This window comes from Petromyzon marinus (assembly GCF_048934315.1).
Source record: "Petromyzon marinus isolate PM22_M1 ecotype Great Lakes invasive population chromosome 68 unlocalized genomic scaffold, UKy_Petmar_22M1.pri1.0 chr68_unloc.1, whole genome shotgun sequence".
NCBI lineage: Eukaryota > Metazoa > Chordata > Hyperoartia > Petromyzontiformes > Petromyzontidae > Petromyzon > Petromyzon marinus.
This window is the reverse complement of record NW_027422597.1, coordinates 2,849,517-2,870,370: the sequence shown is the minus strand read 5'-3', so window position 1 is coordinate 2,870,370 and position 20,854 is coordinate 2,849,517.

Here is a 20,854-nt window from a genome sequence, read left to right as displayed (position 1 = left end):
CCGCCATCACTGAATTGTCGGGCCCGCTGCTCACCGACTCCCCCGTTCCACTCACACCGCTACCCCCCGGCTGCTCCGTCAGGTCCAGACTAACGACCCCTAACGTCTCGCCCCCCCTTGCTACCCCGATCCCCCCCCCCTTTTTATCCTACCTACAACAAAGGAATATTTGCTCTTTCCGACCCTTGGGCTCCCGTCCAATCAGGGGCTCGAATTCTCCCGCCCTTTCGATGTCCGGATCCCAGCTCAGATGACGTCGCCGCAGTGATCTCACCGACGTCCGCTCTCTGTTCTCCCGCTACCAGTCCACTGACCCGTGCATGTGTGAGGCTCCACTCGCGGTGGTTCGATGGCCCTTGCCGCGACCATGCAACTTTAATATCAGGTCGCTGATATTATATATACACTCCTGTGTGTCTCTGTGTAGTACTGTACACTATATATACACTTCTGTGTGTCTCTGTGTAGTACTGTACACTATATATACACTTATGTGTGTCTCTGTGTAGTACTGTACACTATATATACACTTCTGTGTGTCTCTGTGTAGTACTGTACACTATATATACACTTCTGTGTGTCTCTGTGTAGTGTGGGGGCTACCGTCCCCCGCCATCACTGAATTGTCGGGCCCGCTGCTCACCGACTCCCCCGTTCCACTCACACCGCTACCCCCCGGCTGCTCCGTCAGGTCCAGACTAACGACCCCTAACGTCTCGCCCCCCCTTGCTACCCCGATCCCCCCCCCCTTTTTATCCTACCTACAACAAAGGAATATTTGCTCTTTCCGACCCTTGGGCTCCCGTCCAATCAGGGGCTCGAATTCTCCCGCCCTTTCGATGTCCGGATCCCAGCTCAGATGACGTCGCCGCAGTGATCTCACCGACGTCCGCTCTCTGTTCTCCCGCTACCAGTCCACTGACCCGTGCATGTGTGAGGCTCCACTCGCGGTGGTTCGATGGCCCTTGCCGCGACCATGCAACTTTAATATCAGGTCGCTGATATTATATATACACTCCTGTGTGTCTCTGTGTAGTACTGTACACTATATATACACTTCTGTGTGTCTCTGTGTAGTACTGTACACTATATATACACTTATGTGTGTCTCTGTGTAGTACTGTACACTATATATACACTTCTGTGTGTCTCTGTGTAGTACTGTACACTATATATACACTTCTGTGTGTCTCTGTGTAGTGTGGGGGCTACCGTCCCCCGCCATCACTGAATTGTCGGGCCCGCTGCTCACCGACTCCCCCGTTCCACTCACACCGCTACCCCCCGGCTGCTCCGTCAGGTCCAGACTAACGACCCCTAACGTCTCGCCCCCCCTTGCTACCCCGATCCCCCCCCCCTTTTTATCCTACCTACAACAAAGGAATATTTGCTCTTTCCGACCCTTGGGCTCCCGTCCAATCAGGGGCTCGAATTCTCCCGCCCTTTCGATGTCCGGATCCCAGCTCAGATGACGTCGCCGCAGTGATCTCACCGACGTCCGCTCTCTGTTCTCCCGCTACCAGTCCACTGACCCGTGCATGTGTGAGGCTCCACTCGCGGTGGTTCGATGGCCCTTGCCGCGACCATGCAACTTTAATATCAGGTCGCTGATATTATATATACACTCCTGTGTGTCTCTGTGTAGTACTGTACACTATATATACACTTCTGTGTGTCTCTGTGTAGTACTGTACACTATATATACACTTATGTGTGTCTCTGTGTAGTACTGTACACTATATATACACTTCTGTGTGTCTCTGTGTAGTACTGTACACTATATATACACTTCTGTGTGTCTCTGTGTAGTGTGGGGGCTACCGTCCCCCGCCATCACTGAATTGTCGGGCCCGCTGCTCACCGACTCCCCCGTTCCACTCACACCGCTACCCCCCGGCTGCTCCGTCAGGTCCAGACTAACGACCCCTAACGTCTCGCCCCCCCTTGCTACCCCGATCCCCCCCCTCTTTTTATCCTACCTACAACAAAGGAATATTTGCTCTTTCCGACCCTTGGGCTCCCGTCCAATCAGGGGCTCGAATTCTCCCGCCCTTTCGATGTCCGGATCCCAGCTCAGATGACGTCGCCGCAGTGATCTCACCGACGTCCGCTCTCTGTTCTCCCGCTACCAGTCCACTGACCCGTGCATGTGTGAGGCTCCACTCGCGGTGGTTCGATGGCCCTTGCCGCGACCATGCAACTTTAATATCAGGTCGCTGATATTATATATACACTCCTGTGTGTCTCTGTGTAGTACTGTACACTATATATACACTTCTGTGTGTCTCTGTGTAGTACTGTACACTATATATACACTTCTGTGTGTCTCTGTGTAGTACTGTACACTATATATACACTTCTGTGTGTCTCTGTGTAGTACTGTACACTATATATACACTTCTGTGTGTCTCTGTGTAGTGTGGGGGCTACCGTCCCCCGCCATCACTGAATTGTCGGGCCCGCTGCTCACCGACTCCCCCGTTCCACTCACACCGCTACCCCCCGGCTGCTCCGTCAGGTCCAGACTAACGACCCCTAACGTCTCGCCCCCCCTTGCTACCCCGATCCCCCCCCCCCCCTTTTTATCCTACCTACAACAAAGGAATATTTGTTCTTTCCGACCCTTGGGCTCCCGTCCAATCAGGGGCTCGGATTCTCCCGCCCTTTCGATGTCCGGATCCCAGCTCAGATGACGTCGCCGCAGTGATCTCACCGACGTCCGCTCTCTGTTCTCCCGCTACCAGTCCACTGACTCGTGCATGTGTGAGGCTCCACTCGCGGTGGTTCGATGGCCCTTGCCGCGACCATGCAACTTTAATATCAGGTCGCTGATATTATTTATACACTCCTGTGTGTCTCTGTGTAGTACTGTACACTATATATACACTCCTGTGTGTGTAGTACTGTACACTATATATACACTTCTGTGTGTGTAGTACTGTACACTATATATATACACTTCTGTGTGTGTAGTACTGTACACTATATATACACTCCTGTGTGTGTAGTACTGTACACTATATATACACTTCTGTGTGTGTAGTACTGTACACTATATATACACTTCTGTGTGTGTAGTACTGTACACTATATATACACTCCTGTGTGTCTCTGTGTAGTACTGTACACTATATATACACTTCTGTGTGTCTCTGTGTAGTACTGTACACTATATATACACTTCTGTGTGTCTCTGTGTAGTGTGGGGGCTACCGTCCCCCGCCATCACTGAATTGTCGGGCCCGCTGCTCACCGACTCCCCCGTTCCACTCACACCGCTACCCCCCGGCTGCTCCGTCAGGTCCAGACTAACGACCCCTAACGTCTCGCCCCCCCTTGCTACCCCGATCCCCCCCCCCTTTTTATCCTACCTACAACAAAGGAATATTTGCTCTTTCCGACCCTTGGGCTCCCGTCCAATCAGGGGCTCGAATTCTCCCGCCCTTTCGATGTCCGGATCCCAGCTCAGATGACGTCGCCGCAGTGATCTCACCGACGTCCGCTCTCTGTTCTCCCGCTACCAGTCCACTGACCCGTGCATGTGTGAGGCTCCACTCGCGGTGGTTCGATGGCCCTTGCCGCGACCATGCAACTTTAATATCAGGTCGCTGATATTATATATACACTCCTGTGTGTCTCTGTGTAGTACTGTACACTATATATACACTTCTGTGTGTCTCTGTGTAGTACTGTACACTATATATACACTTATGTGTGTCTCTGTGTAGTACTGTACACTATATATACACTTCTGTGTGTCTCTGTGTAGTACTGTACACTATATATACACTTCTGTGTGTCTCTGTGTAGTGTGGGGGCTACCGTCCCCCGCCATCACTGAATTGTCGGGCCCGCTGCTCACCGACTCCCCCGTTCCACTCACACCGCTACCCCCCGGCTGCTCCGTCAGGTCCAGACTAACGACCCCTAACGTCTCGCCCCCCCTTGCTACCCCGATCCCCCCCCCCTTTTTATCCTACCTACAACAAAGGAATATTTGCTCTTTCCGACCCTTGGGCTCCCGTCCAATCAGGGGCTCGAATTCTCCCGCCCTTTCGATGTCCGGATCCCAGCTCAGATGACGTCGCCGCAGTGATCTCACCGACGTCCGCTCTCTGTTCTCCCGCTACCAGTCCACTGACCCGTGCATGTGTGAGGCTCCACTCGCGGTGGTTCGATGGCCCTTGCCGCGACCATGCAACTTTAATATCAGGTCGCTGATATTATATATACACTCCTGTGTGTCTCTGTGTAGTACTGTACACTATATATACACTTCTGTGTGTCTCTGTGTAGTACTGTACACTATATATACACTTATGTGTGTCTCTGTGTAGTACTGTACACTATATATACACTTCTGTGTGTCTCTGTGTAGTACTGTACACTATATATACACTTCTGTGTGTCTCTGTGTAGTGTGGGGGCTACCGTCCCCCGCCATCACTGAATTGTCGGGCCCGCTGCTCACCGACTCCCCCGTTCCACTCACACCGCTACCCCCCGGCTGCTCCGTCAGGTCCAGACTAACGACCCCTAACGTCTCGCCCCCCCTTGCTACCCCGATCCCCCCCCCCCTTTTTATCCTACCTACAACAAAGGAATATTTGCTCTTTCCGACCCTTGGGCTCCCGTCCAATCAGGGGCTCGAATTCTCCCGCCCTTTCGATGTCCGGATCCCAGCTCAGATGACGTCGCCGCAGTGATCTCACCGACGTCCGCTCTCTGTTCTCCCGCTACCAGTCCACTGACCCGTGCATGTGTGAGGCTCCACTCGCGGTGGTTCGATGGCCCTTGCCGCGACCATGCAACTTTAATATCAGGTCGCTGATATTATATATACACTCCTGTGTGTCTCTGTGTAGTACTGTACACTATATATACACTTCTGTGTGTCTCTGTGTAGTACTGTACACTATATATACACTTATGTGTGTCTCTGTGTAGTACTGTACACTATATATACACTTCTGTGTGTCTCTGTGTAGTACTGTACACTATATATACACTTCTGTGTGTCTCTGTGTAGTGTGGGGGCTACCGTCCCCCGCCATCACTGAATTGTCGGGCCCGCTGCTCACCGACTCCCCCGTTCCACTCACACCGCTACCCCCCGGCTGCTCCGTCAGGTCCAGACTAACGACCCCTAACGTCTCGCCCCCCCTTGCTACCCCGATCCCCCCCCCCCCCTTTTTATCCTACCTACAACAAAGGAATATTTGTTCTTTCCGACCCTTGGGCTCCCGTCCAATCAGGGGCTCGGATTCTCCCGCCCTTTCGATGTCCGGATCCCAGCTCAGATGACGTCGCCGCAGTGATCTCACCGACGTCCGCTCTCTGTTCTCCCGCTACCAGTCCACTGACTCGTGCATGTGTGAGGCTCCACTCGCGGTGGTTCGATGGCCCTTGCCGCGACCATGCAACTTTAATATCAGGTCGCTGATATTATTTATACACTCCTGTGTGTCTCTGTGTAGTACTGTACACTATATATATACACTCCTGTGTGTGTAGTACTGTACACTACATATACACTTCTGTGTGTGTAGTACTGTACACTATATATACACTTCTGTGTGTGTAGTACTGTACACTATATATACACTCCTGTGTGTGTAGTACTGTACACTATATATACACTCCTGTGTGTGTAGTACTGTACACTATATATACACTTCTGTGTGTGTAGTACTGTACACTATATATATACACTTCTGTGTGTGTAGTACTGTACACTATATATACACTCCTGTGTGTGTAGTACTGTACACTATATATACACTCCTGTGTGTCTCTGTGTAGTACTGTACACTATATATACACTTCTGTGTGTCTCTGTGTAGTACTGTACACTATATATACACTTCTGTGTGTCTCTGTGTAGTGTGGGGGCTACCGTCCCCCGCCATCACTGAATTGTCGGGCCCGCTGCTCACCGACTCCCCCGTTCCACTCACACCGCTACCCCCCGGCTGCTCCGTCAGGTCCAGACTAACGACCCCTAACGTCTCGCCCCCCCTTGCTACCCCGATCCCCCCCCCCTTTTTATCCTACCTACAACAAAGGAATATTTGCTCTTTCCGACCCTTGGGCTCCCGTCCAATCAGGGGCTCGAATTCTCCCGCCCTTTCGATGTCCGGATCCCAGCTCAGATGACGTCGCCGCAGTGATCTCACCGACGTCCGCTCTCTGTTCTCCCGCTACCAGTCCACTGACCCGTGCATGTGTGAGGCTCCACTCGCGGTGGTTCGATGGCCCTTGCCGCGACCATGCAACTTTAATATCAGGTCGCTGATATTATATATACACTCCTGTGTGTCTCTGTGTAGTACTGTACACTATATATACACTTCTGTGTGTCTCTGTGTAGTACTGTACACTATATATACACTTATGTGTGTCTCTGTGTAGTACTGTACACTATATATACACTTCTGTGTGTCTCTGTGTAGTGTGGGGGCTACCGTCCCCCGCCATCACTGAATTGTCGGGGCCGCTGCTCACCGACTCCCCCGTTCCACTCACACCGCTACCCCCCGGCTGCTCCGTCAGGTCCAGACTAACGACCCCTAACGTCTCGCCCCCCCTTGCTACCCCGATCCCCCCCCCCCCTTTTTATCCTACCTACAACAAAGGAATATTTGCTCTTTCCGACCCTTGGGCTCCCGTCCAATCAGGGGCTCGAATTCTCCCGCCCTTTCGATGTCCGGATCCCAGCTCAGATGACGTCGCCGCAGTGATCTCACCGACGTCCGCTCTCTGTTCTCCCGCTACCAGTCCACTGACCCGTGCATGTGTGAGGCTCCACTCGCGGTGGTTCGATGGCCCTTGCCGCGACCATGCAACTTTAATATCAGGTCGCTGATATTATATATACACTCCTGTGTGTCTCTGTGTAGTACTGTACACTATATATACACTTCTGTGTGTCTCTGTGTAGTACTGTACACTATATATACACTTCTGTGTGTCTCTGTGTAGTACTGTACACTATATATACACTTCTGTGTGTCTCTGTGTAGTGTGGGGGCTACCGTCCCCCGCCATCACTGAATTGTCGGGGCCGCTGCTCACCGACTCCCCCGTTCCACTCACACCGCTACCCCCCGGCTGCTCCGTCAGGTCCAGACTAACGACCCCTAACGTCTCGCCCCCCCTTGCTACCCCGATCCCCCCCCCCCTTTTTATCCTACCTACAACAAAGGAATATTTGTTCTTTCCGACCCTTGGGCTCCCGTCCAATCAGGGGCTCGGATTCTCCCGCCCTTTCGATGTCCGGATCCCAGCTCAGATGACGTCGCCGCAGTGATCTCACCGACGTCCGCTCTCTGTTCTCCCGCTACCAGTCCACTGACTCGTGCATGTGTGAGGCTCCACTCGCGGTGGTTCGATGGCCCTTGCCGCGACCATGCAACTTTAATATCAGGTCGCTGATATTATTTATACACTCCTGTGTGTCTCTGTGTAGTACTGTACACTATATATATACACTCCTGTGTGTGTAGTACTGTACACTACATATACACTTCTGTGTGTGTAGTACTGTACACTATATATACACTTCTGTGTGTGTAGTACTGTACACTATATATACACTCCTGTGTGTGTAGTACTGTACACTATATATACACTTCTGTGTGTGTAGTACTGTACACTATATATATACACTTCTGTGTGTGTAGTACTGTACACTATATATACACTTCTGTGTGTCTCTGTGTAGTACTGTACACTATATATACACTTCTGTGTGTCTCTGTGTAGTGTGGGGGCTACCGTCCCCCGCCATCACTGAATTGTCGGGGCCGCTGCTCACCGACTACCCCGTTCCACTCACACCGCTACCCCCCGGCTGCTCCGTCAGGTCCAGACTAACGACCCCTAACGTCTCGCCCCCCCTTGCTACCCCGATCCCCCCCCCCCTTTTTATCCTACCTACAACAAAGGAATATTTGCTCTTTCCGACCCTTGGGCTCCCGTCCAATCAGGGGCTCGAATTCTCCCGCCCTTTCGATGTCCGGATCCCAGCTCAGATGACGTCGCCGCAGTGATCTCACCGACGTCCGCTCTCTGTTCTCCCGCTACCAGTCCACTGACCCGTGCATGTGTGAGGCTCCACTCGCGGTGGTTCGATGGCCCTTGCCGCGACCATGCAACTTTAATATCAGGTCGCTGATATTATTTATACACTCCTGTGTGTCTCTGTGTAGTACTGTACACTATATATATACACTCCTGTGTGTGTAGTACTGTACACTACATATACACTTCTGTGTGTGTAGTACTGTACACTATATATACACTTCTGTGTGTGTAGTACTGTACACTATATATACACTCCTGTGTGTGTAGTACTGTACACTATATATACACTTCTGTGTGTGTAGTACTGTACACTATATATATACACTTCTGTGTGTGTAGTACTGTACACTATATATACACTTCTGTGTGTCTCTGTGTAGTACTGTACACTATATATACACTTCTGTGTGTCTCTGTGTAGTGTGGGGGCTACCGTCCCCCGCCATCACTGAATTGTCGGGGCCGCTGCTCACCGACTACCCCGTTCCACTCACACCGCTACCCCCGGCTGCTCCGTCAGGTCCAGACTAACGACCCCTAACGTCTCGCCCCCCCTTGCTACCCCGATCCCCCCCCCCCCTTTTTATCCTACCTACAACAAAGGAATATTTGCTCTTTCCGACCCTTGGGCTCCCGTCCAATCAGGGGCTCGAATTCTCCCGCCCTTTCGATGTCCGGATCCCAGCTCAGATGACGTCGCCGCAGTGATCTCACCGACGTCCGCTCTCTGTTCTCCCGCTACCAGTCCACTGACCCGTGCATGTGTGAGGCTCCACTCGCGGTGGTTCGATGGCCCTTGCCGCGACCATGCAACTTTAATATCAGGTCGCTGATATTATATATACACTCCTGTGTGTCTCTGTGTAGTACTGTACACTATATATACACTTCTGTGTGTCTCTGTGTAGTACTGTACACTATATATACACTTATGTGTGTCTCTGTGTAGTACTGTACACTATATATACACTTCTGTGTGTCTCTGTGTAGTGTGGGGGCTACCGTCCCCCGCCATCACTGAATTGTCGGGCCCGCTGCTCACCGACTCCCCCGTTCCACTCACACCGCTACCCCCCGGCTGCTCCGTCAGGTCCAGACTAACGACCCCTAACGTCTCGCCCCCCCTTGCTACCCCGATCCCCCCCCCCTTTTTATCCTACCTACAACAAAGGAATATTTGCTCTTTCCGACCCTTGGGCTCCCGTCCAATCAGGGGCTCGAATTCTCCCGCCCTTTCGATGTCCGGATCCCAGCTCAGATGACGTCGCCGCAGTGATCTCACCGACGTCCGCTCTCTGTTCTCCCGCTACCAGTCCACTGACCCGTGCATGTGTGAGGCTCCACTCGCGGTGGTTCGATGGCCCTTGCCGCGACCATGCAACTTTAATATCAGGTCGCTGATATTATATATACACTCCTGTGTGTCTCTGTGTAGTACTGTACACTATATATACACTTCTGTGTGTCTCTGTGTAGTACTGTACACTATATATACACTTATGTGTGTCTCTGTGTAGTACTGTACACTATATATACACTTCTGTGTGTCTCTGTGTAGTGTGGGGGCTACCGTCCCCCGCCATCACTGAATTGTCGGGGCCGCTGCTCACCGACTCCCCCGTTCCACTCACACCGCTACCCCCCGGCTGCTCCGTCAGGTCCAGACTAACGACCCCTAACGTCTCGCCCCCCCTTGCTACCCCGATCCCCCCCCCCCTTTTTATCCTACCTACAACAAAGGAATATTTGTTCTTTCCGACCCTTGGGCTCCCGTCCAATCAGGGGCTCGGATTCTCCCGCCCTTTCGATGTCCGGATCCCAGCTCAGATGACGTCGCCGCAGTGATCTCACCGACGTCCGCTCTCTGTTCTCCCGCTACCAGTCCACTGACCCGTGCATGTGTGAGGCTCCACTCGCGGTGGTTCGATGGCCCTTGCCGCGACCATGCAACTTTAATATCAGGTCGCTGATATTATATATACACTCCTGTGTGTCTCTGTGTAGTACTGTACACTATATATACACTCCTGTGTGTGTAGTACTGTACACTACATATACACTTCTGTGTGTCTCTGTGTAGTGTGGGGGCTACCGTCCCCCGCCATCACTGAATTGTCGGGGCCGCTGCTCACCGACTCCCCCGTTCCACTCACACCGCTACCCCCCGGCTGCTCCGTCAGGTCCAGACTAACGACCCCTAACGTCTCGCCCCCCCTTGCTACCCCGATCCCCCCCCCCCTTTTTATCCTACCTACAACAAAGGAATATTTGTTCTTTCCGACCCTTGGGCTCCCGTCCAATCAGGGGCTCGGATTCTCCCGCCCTTTCGATGTCCGGATCCCAGCTCAGATGACGTCGCCGCAGTGATCTCACCGACGTCCGCTCTCTGTTCTCCCGCTACCAGTCCACTGACTCGTGCATGTGTGAGGCTCCACTCGCGGTGGTTCGATGGCCCTTGCCGCGACCATGCAACTTTAATATCAGGTCGCTGATATTATTTATACACTCCTGTGTGTCTCTGTGTAGTACTGTACACTATATATATACACTCCTGTGTGTGTAGTACTGTACACTACATATACACTTCTGTGTGTGTAGTACTGTACACTATATATACACTTCTGTGTGTGTAGTACTGTACACTATATATACACTCCTGTGTGTGTAGTACTGTACACTATATATACACTTCTGTGTGTGTAGTACTGTACACTATATATATACACTTCTGTGTGTGTAGTACTGTACACTATATATACACTTCTGTGTGTCTCTGTGTAGTACTGTACACTATATATACACTTCTGTGTGTCTCTGTGTAGTGTGGGGGCTACCGTCCCCCGCCATCACTGAATTGTCGGGGCCGCTGCTCACCGACTACCCCGTTCCACTCACACCGCTACCCCCCGGCTGCTCCGTCAGGTCCAGACTAACGACCCCTAACGTCTCGCCCCCCCTTGCTACCCCGATCCCCCCCCCCCTTTTTATCCTACCTACAACAAAGGAATATTTGCTCTTTCCGACCCTTGGGCTCCCGTCCAATCAGGGGCTCGAATTCTCCCGCCCTTTCGATGTCCGGATCCCAGCTCAGATGACGTCGCCGCAGTGATCTCACCGACGTCCGCTCTCTGTTCTCCCGCTACCAGTCCACTGACCCGTGCATGTGTGAGGCTCCACTCGCGGTGGTTCGATGGCCCTTGCCGCGACCATGCAACTTTAATATCAGGTCGCTGATATTATATATACACTCCTGTGTGTCTCTGTGTAGTACTGTACACTATATATACACTTCTGTGTGTCTCTGTGTAGTACTGTACACTATATATACACTTATGTGTGTCTCTGTGTAGTACTGTACACTATATATACACTTCTGTGTGTCTCTGTGTAGTACTGTACACTATATATACACTCCTGTGTGTCTCTGTGTAGTACTGTACACTATATATACACTTCTGTGTGTCTCTGTGTAGTACTGTACACTATATATACACTTCTGTGTGTCTCTGTGTAGTACTGTACACTATATATACACTTCTGTGTGTCTCTGTGTAGTGTGGGGGCTACCGTCCCCCGCCATCACTGAATTGTCGGGGCCGCTGCTCACCGACTCCCCCGTTCCACTCACACCGCTACCCCCCGGCTGCTCCGTCAGGTCCAGACTAACGACCCCTAACGTCTCGCCCCCCCTTGCTACCCCGATCCCCCCCCCCCTTTTTATCCTACCTACAACAAAGGAATATTTGTTCTTTCCGACCCTTGGGCTCCCGTCCAATCAGGGGCTCGGATTCTCCCGCCCTTTCGATGTCCGGATCCCAGCTCAGATGACGTCGCCGCAGTGATCTCACCGACGTCCGCTCTCTGTTCTCCCGCTACCAGTCCACTGACCCGTGCATGTGTGAGGCTCCACTCGCGGTGGTTCGATGGCCCTTGCCGCGACCATGCAACTTTAATATCAGGTCGCTGATATTATTTATACACTCCTGTGTGTCTCTGTGTAGTACTGTACACTATATATATACACTCCTGTGTGTGTAGTACTGTACACTACATATACACTTCTGTGTGTGTAGTACTGTACACTATATATACACTTCTGTGTGTGTAGTACTGTACACTATATATACACTCCTGTGTGTGTAGTACTGTACACTATATATACACTTCTGTGTGTGTAGTACTGTACACTATATATATACACTTCTGTGTGTGTAGTACTGTACACTATATATACACTTCTGTGTGTCTCTGTGTAGTACTGTACACTATATATACACTTCTGTGTGTCTCTGTGTAGTGTGGGGGCTACCGTCCCCCGCCATCACTGAATTGTCGGGGCCGCTGCTCACCGACTACCCCGTTCCACTCACACCGCTACCCCCGGCTGCTCCGTCAGGTCCAGACTAACGACCCCTAACGTCTCGCCCCCCCTTGCTACCCCGATCCCCCCCCCCCCTTTTTATCCTACCTACAACAAAGGAATATTTGCTCTTTCCGACCCTTGGGCTCCCGTCCAATCAGGGGCTCGAATTCTCCCGCCCTTTCGATGTCCGGATCCCAGCTCAGATGACGTCGCCGCAGTGATCTCACCGACGTCCGCTCTCTGTTCTCCCGCTACCAGTCCACTGACCCGTGCATGTGTGAGGCTCCACTCGCGGTGGTTCGATGGCCCTTGCCGCGACCATGCAACTTTAATATCAGGTCGCTGATATTATATATACACTCCTGTGTGTCTCTGTGTAGTACTGTACACTATATATACACTTCTGTGTGTCTCTGTGTAGTACTGTACACTATATATACACTTATGTGTGTCTCTGTGTAGTACTGTACACTATATATACACTTCTGTGTGTCTCTGTGTAGTGTGGGGGCTACCGTCCCCCGCCATCACTGAATTGTCGGGCCCGCTGCTCACCGACTCCCCCGTTCCACTCACACCGCTACCCCCCGGCTGCTCCGTCAGGTCCAGACTAACGACCCCTAACGTCTCGCCCCCCCTTGCTACCCCGATCCCCCCCCCCTTTTTATCCTACCTACAACAAAGGAATATTTGCTCTTTCCGACCCTTGGGCTCCCGTCCAATCAGGGGCTCGAATTCTCCCGCCCTTTCGATGTCCGGATCCCAGCTCAGATGACGTCGCCGCAGTGATCTCACCGACGTCCGCTCTCTGTTCTCCCGCTACCAGTCCACTGACCCGTGCATGTGTGAGGCTCCACTCGCGGTGGTTCGATGGCCCTTGCCGCGACCATGCAACTTTAATATCAGGTCGCTGATATTATATATACACTCCTGTGTGTCTCTGTGTAGTACTGTACACTATATATACACTTCTGTGTGTCTCTGTGTAGTACTGTACACTATATATACACTTATGTGTGTCTCTGTGTAGTACTGTACACTATATATACACTTCTGTGTGTCTCTGTGTAGTGTGGGGGCTACCGTCCCCCGCCATCACTGAATTGTCGGGGCCGCTGCTCACCGACTCCCCCGTTCCACTCACACCGCTACCCCCCGGCTGCTCCGTCAGGTCCAGACTAACGACCCCTAACGTCTCGCCCCCCCTTGCTACCCCGATCCCCCCCCCCCTTTTTATCCTACCTACAACAAAGGAATATTTGTTCTTTCCGACCCTTGGGCTCCCGTCCAATCAGGGGCTCGGATTCTCCCGCCCTTTCGATGTCCGGATCCCAGCTCAGATGACGTCGCCGCAGTGATCTCACCGACGTCCGCTCTCTGTTCTCCCGCTACCAGTCCACTGACCCGTGCATGTGTGAGGCTCCACTCGCGGTGGTTCGATGGCCCTTGCCGCGACCATGCAACTTTAATATCAGGTCGCTGATATTATATATACACTCCTGTGTGTCTCTGTGTAGTACTGTACACTATATATACACTCCTGTGTATGTAGTACTGTACACTACATATACACTTCTGTGTGTGTAGTACTGTACACTATATATACACTTCTGTGTGTGTAGTACTGTACACTATATATACACTTCTGTGTGTGTAGTACTGTACACTATATATACACTCCTGTGTGTCTCTGTGTAGTACTGTACACTATATATACACTTCTGTGTGTCTCTGTGTAGTGTGGGGGCTACCGTCCCCCGCCATCACTGAATTGTCGGGGCCGCTGCTCACCGACTCCCCCGTTCCACTCACACCGCTACCCCCCGGCTGCTCCGTCAGGTCCAGACTAACGACCCCTAACGTCTCGCCCCCCCTTGCTACCCCGATCCCCCCCCCCCCCCTTTTTATCCTACCTACAACAAAGGAATATTTGTTCTTTCCGACCCTTGGGCTCCCGTCCAATCAGGGGCTCGGATTCTCCCGCCCTTTCGATGTCCGGATCCCAGCTCAGATGACGTCGCCGCAGTGATCTCACCGACGTCCGCTCTCTGTTCTCCCGCTACCAGTCCACTGACTCGTGCATGTGTGAGGCTCCACTCGCGGTGGTTCGATGGCCCTTGCCGCGACCATGCAACTTTAATATCAGGTCGCTGATATTATTTATACACTCCTGTGTGTCTCTGTGTAGTACTGTACACTATATATACACTTCTGTGTGTCTCTGTGTAGTACTGTACACTATATATACACTTCTGTGTGTCTCTGTGTAGTGTGGGGGCTACCGTCCCCCGCCATCACTGAATTGTCGGGCCCGCTGCTCACCGACTCCCCCGTTCCACTCACACCGCTACCCCCCGGCTGCTCCGTCAGGTCCAGACTAACGACCCCTAACGTCTCGCCCCCCCTTGCTACCCCGATCCCCCCCCCCTTTTTATCCTACCTACAACAAAGGAATATTTGCTCTTTCCGACCCTTGGGCTCCCGTCCAATCAGGGGCTCGAATTCTCCCGCCCTTTCGATGTCCGGATCCCAGCTCAGATGACGTCGCCGCAGTGATCTCACCGACGTCCGCTCTCTGTTCTCCCGCTACCAGTCCACTGACCCGTGCATGTGTGAGGCTCCACTCGCGGTGGTTCGATGGCCCTTGCCGCGACCATGCAACTTTAATATCAGGTCGCTGATATTATATATACACTCCTGTGTGTCTCTGTGTAGTACTGTACACTATATATACACTTCTGTGTGTCTCTGTGTAGTACTGTACACTATATATACACTTATGTGTGTCTCTGTGTAGTACTGTACACTATATATACACTTCTGTGTGTCTCTGTGTAGTGTGGGGGCTACCGTCCCCCGCCATCACTGAATTGTCGGGGCCGCTGCTCACCGACTCCCCCGTTCCACTCACACCGCTACCCCCCGGCTGCTCCGTCAGGTCCAGACTAACGACCCCTAACGTCTCGCCCCCCCTTGCTACCCCGATCCCCCCCCCCCCTTTTTATCCTACCTACAACAAAGGAATATTTGCTCTTTCCGACCCTTGGGCTCCCGTCCAATCAGGGGCTCGAATTCTCCCGCCCTTTCGATGTCCGGATCCCAGCTCAGATGACGTCGCCGCAGTGATCTCACCGACGTCCGCTCTCTGTTCTCCCGCTACCAGTCCACTGACCCGTGCATGTGTGAGGCTCCACTCGCGGTGGTTCGATGGCCCTTGCCGCGACCATGCAACTTTAATATCAGGTCGCTGATATTATATATACACTCCTGTGTGTCTCTGTGTAGTACTGTACACTATATATACACTTCTGTGTGTCTCTGTGTAGTACTGTACACTATATATACACTTCTGTGTGTCTCTGTGTAGTACTGTACACTATATATACACTTCTGTGTGTCTCTGTGTAGTGTGGGGGCTACCGTCCCCCGCCATCACTGAATTGTCGGGGCCGCTGCTCACCGACTCCCCCGTTCCACTCACACCGCTACCCCCCGGCTGCTCCGTCAGGTCCAGACTAACGACCCCTAACGTCTCGCCCCCCCTTGCTACCCCGATCCCCCCCCCCTTTTTATCCTACCTACAACAAAGGAATATTTGTTCTTTCCGACCCTTGGGCTCCCGTCCAATCAGGGGCTCGGATTCTCCCGCCCTTTCGATGTCCGGATCCCAGCTCAGATGACGTCGCCGCAGTGATCTCACCGACGTCCGCTCTCTGTTCTCCCGCTACCAGTCCACTGACTCGTGCATGTGTGAGGCTCCACTCGCGGTGGTTCGATGGCCCTTGCCGCGACCATGCAACTTTAATATCAGGTCGCTGATATTATTTATACACTCCTGTGTGTCTCTGTGTAGTACTGTACACTATATATATACACTCCTGTGTGTGTAGTACTGTACACTACATATACACTTCTGTGTGTGTAGTACTGTACACTATATATACACTTCTGTGTGTGTAGTACTGTACACTATATATACACTCCTGTGTGTGTAGTACTGTACACTATATATACACTTCTGTGTGTGTAGTACTGTACACTATATATACACTTCTGTGTGTGTAGTACTGTACACTATATATACACTCCTGTGTGTGTAGTACTGTACACTATATATACACTCCTGTGTGTCTCTGTGTAGTACTGTACACTATATATACACTTCTGTGTGTCTCTGTGTAGTACTGTACACTATATATACACTTCTGTGTGTCTCTGTGTAGTGTGGGGGCTACCGTCCCCCGCCATCACTGAATTGTCGGGGCCGCTGCTCACCGACTCCCCCGTTCCACTCACACCGCTACCCCCCGGCTGCTCCGTCAGGTCCAGACTAACGACCCCTAACGTCTCGCCCCCCCTTGCTACCCCGATCCCCCCCCCCCTTTTTATCCTACCTACAACAAAGGAATATTTGCTCTTTCCGACCCTTGGGCTCCCGTCCAATCAGGGGCTCGAATTCTCCCGCCCTTTCGATGTCCGGATCCCAGCTCAGATGACGTCGCCGCAGTGATCTCACCGACGTCCGCTCTCTGTTCTCCCGCTACCAGTCCACTGACCCGTGCATGTGTGAGGCTCCACTCGCGGTGGTTCGATGGCCCTTGCCGCGACCATGCAACTTTAATATCAGGTCGCTGATATTATATATACACTCCTGTGTGTCTCTGTGTAGTACTGTACACTATATATACACTTCTGTGTGTCTCTGTGTAGTACTGTACACTATATATACACTTCTGTGTGTCTCTGTGTAGTACTGTACACTATATATACACTTCTGTGTGTCTCTGTGTAGTGTGGGGGCTACCGTCCCCCGCCATCAATGAATTGTCGGGGCCGCTGCTCACCGACTCCCCCGTTCCACTCACACCGCTACCCCCCGGCTGCTCCGTCAGGTCCAGACTAACGACCCCTAACGTCTCGCCCCCCCTTGCTACCCCGATCCCCCCCCCCCCTTTTTATCCTACCTACAACAAAGGAATATTTGTTCTTTCCGACCCTTGGGCTCCCGTCCAATCAGGGGCTCGGATTCTCCCGCCCTTTCGATGTCCGGATCCCAGCTCAGATGACGTCGCCGCAGTGATCTCACCGACGTCCGCTCTCTGTTCTCCCGCTACCAGTCCACTGACTCGTGCATGTGTGAGGCTCCACTCGCGGTGGTTCGATGGCCCTTGCCGCGACCATGCAACTTTAATATCAGGTCGCTGATATTATTTATACACTCCTGTGTGTCTCTGTGTAGTACTGTACACTATATATATACACTCCTGTGTGTGTAGTACTGTACACTACATATACACTTCTGTGTGTGTAGTACTGTACACTATATATACACTTCTGTGTGTGTAGTACTGTACACTATATATACACTCCTGTGTGTGTAGTACTGTACACTATATATATACACTTCTGTGTGTGTAGTACTGTACACTATATATATACACTTCTGTGTGTGTAGTACTGTACACTATATATACACTTCTGTGTGTCTCTGTGTAGTACTGTACACTATATATACACTTATGTGTGTCTCTGTGTAGTACTGTACACTATATATACACTTCTGTGTGTCTCTGTGTAGTACTGTACACTATATATACACTTCTGTGTGTCTCTGTGTAGTGTGGGGGCTACCGTCCCCCGCCATCACTGAATTGTCGGGCCCGCTGCTCACCGACTCCCCCGTTCCACTCACACCGCTACCCCCCGGCTGCTCCGTCAGGTCCAGACTAACGACCCCTAACGTCTCGCCCCCCCTTGCTACCCCGATCCCCCCCCCTTTTTATCCTACCTACAACAAAGGAATATTTGCTCTTTCCGACCCTTGGGCTCCCGTCCAATCAGGGGCTCGAATTCTCCCGCCCTTTCGATGTCCGGATCCCAGCTCAGATGACGTCGCCGCAGTGATCTCACCGACGTCCGCTCTCTGTTCTCCCGCTACCAGTCCACTGACCCGTGCATGTGTGAGGCTCCACTCGCGGTGGTTCGATGGCCCTTGCCGCGACCATGCAACTTTAATATCAGGTCGCTGATATTATATATACACTCCTGTGTGTCTCTGTGTAGTACTGTACACTATATATACACTTCTGTGTGTCTCTGTGTAGTACTGTACACTATATATACACTTATGTGTGTCTCTGTGTAGTACTGTACACTATATATACACTTCTGTGTGTCTCTGTGTAGTACTGTACACTATATATACACTTCTGTGTGTCTCTGTGTAGTGTGGGGGCTACCGTCCCCCGCCATCACTGAATTGTCGGGGCCGCTGCTCACCGACTACCCCGTTCCACTCACACCGCTACCCCCCGGCTGCTCCGTCAGGTCCAGACTAACGACCCCTAACGTCTCGCCCCCCCTTGCTACCCCGATCCCCCCCCCCCCTTTTTATCCTACCTACAACAAAGGAATATTTGTTCTTTCCGACCCTTGGGCTCCCGTCCAATCAGGGGCTCGGATTCTCCCGCCCTTTCGATGTCCGGATCCCAGCTCAGATGACGTCGCCGCAGTGATCTCACCGACGTCCGCTCTCTGTTCTCCCGCTACCAGTCCACTGACTCGTGCATGTGTGAGGCTCCACTCGCGGTGGTTCGATGGCCCTTGCCGCGACCATGCAACTTTAATATCAGGTCGCTGATATTATTTATACACTCCTGTGTGTCTCTGTGTAGTACTGTACACTATATATACACTTCTGTGTGTCTCTGTGTAGTACTGTACACTATATATACACTTCTGTGTGTCTCTGTGTAGTGTGGGGGCTACCGTCCCCCGCCATCAATGAATTGTCGGGGCCGCTGCTCACCGACTCCCCCGTTCCACTCACACCGCTACCCCCCGGCTGCTCCGTCAGGTCCAGACTAACGACCCCTAACGTCTCGCCCCCCCTTGCTACCCCGATCCCCCCCCCCCTTTTTATCCTACCTACAACAAAGGAATATTTGTTCTTTCCGACCCTTGGGCTCCCGTCCAATCAGGGGCTCGGATTCTCCCGCCCTTTCGATGTCCGGATCCCAGCTCAGATGACGTCGCCGCAGTGATCTCACCGACGTCCGCTCTCTGTTCTCCCGCTACCAGTCCACTGACTCGTGCATGTGTGAGGCTCCACTCGCGGTGGTTCGATGGCCCTTGCCGCGACCATGCAACTTTAATATCAGGTCGCTGATATTATTTATACACTCCTGTGTGTCTCTGTGTAGTACTGTACACTATATATATACACTCCTGTGTGTGTAGTACTGTACACTACATATACACTTCTGTGTGTGTAGTACTGTACACTATATATACACTTCTGTGTGTGTAGTACTGTACACTATATATACACTCCTGTGTGTGTAGTACTGTACACTATATATACACTTCTGTGTGTGTAGTACTGTACACTATATATATACACTTCTGTGTGTGTAGTACTGTACACTATATATACACTCCTGTGTGTGTAGTACTGTACACTATATATACACTTATGTGTGTCTCTGTGTAGTACTGTACACTATATATACACTTCTGTGTGTCTCTGTGTAGTACTGTACACTATATATACACTTCTGTGTGTCTCTGTGTAGTGTGGGGGCTACCGTCCCCCGCCATCACTGAATTGTCGGGCCCGCTGCTCACCGACTCCCCCGTTCCACTCACACCGCTACCCCCCGGCTGCTCCGTCAGGTCCAGACTAACGACCCCTAACGTCTCGCCCCCCCTTGCTACCCCGATCCCCCCCCCCCCTTTTTATCCTACCTACAACAAAGGAATATTTGTTCTTTCCGACCCTTGGGCTCCCGTCCAATCAGGGGCTCGGATTCTCCCGCCCTTTCGATGTCCGGATCCCAGCTCAGATGACGTCGCCGCAGTGATCTCACCGACGTCCGCTCTCTGTTCTCCCGCTACCAGTCCACTGACTCGTGCATGTGTGAGGCTCCACTCGCGGTGGTTCGATGGCCCTTGCCGCGACCATGCAACTTTAATATCAGGTCGCTGATATTATTTATACACTCCTGTGTGTCTCTGTGTAGTACTGTACACTATATATATACACTCCTGTGTGTGTAGTACTGTACACTACATATACACTTCTGTGTGTGTAGTACTGTACACTATATATACACTTCTGTGTGTGTAGTACTGTACACTATATATACACTCCTGTGTGTGTAGTACTGTACACTATATATATACACTTCTGTGTGTGTAGTACTGTACACTATATATATACACTTCTGTGTGTGTAGTACTGTACACTATATATACACTTCTGTGTGTCTCTGTGTAGTACTGTACACTATATATACACTTATGTGTGTCTCTGTGTAGTACTGTACACTATATATACACTTCTGTGTGTCTCTGTGTAGTACTGTACACTATATATACACTTCTGTGTGTCTCTGTGTAGTGTGG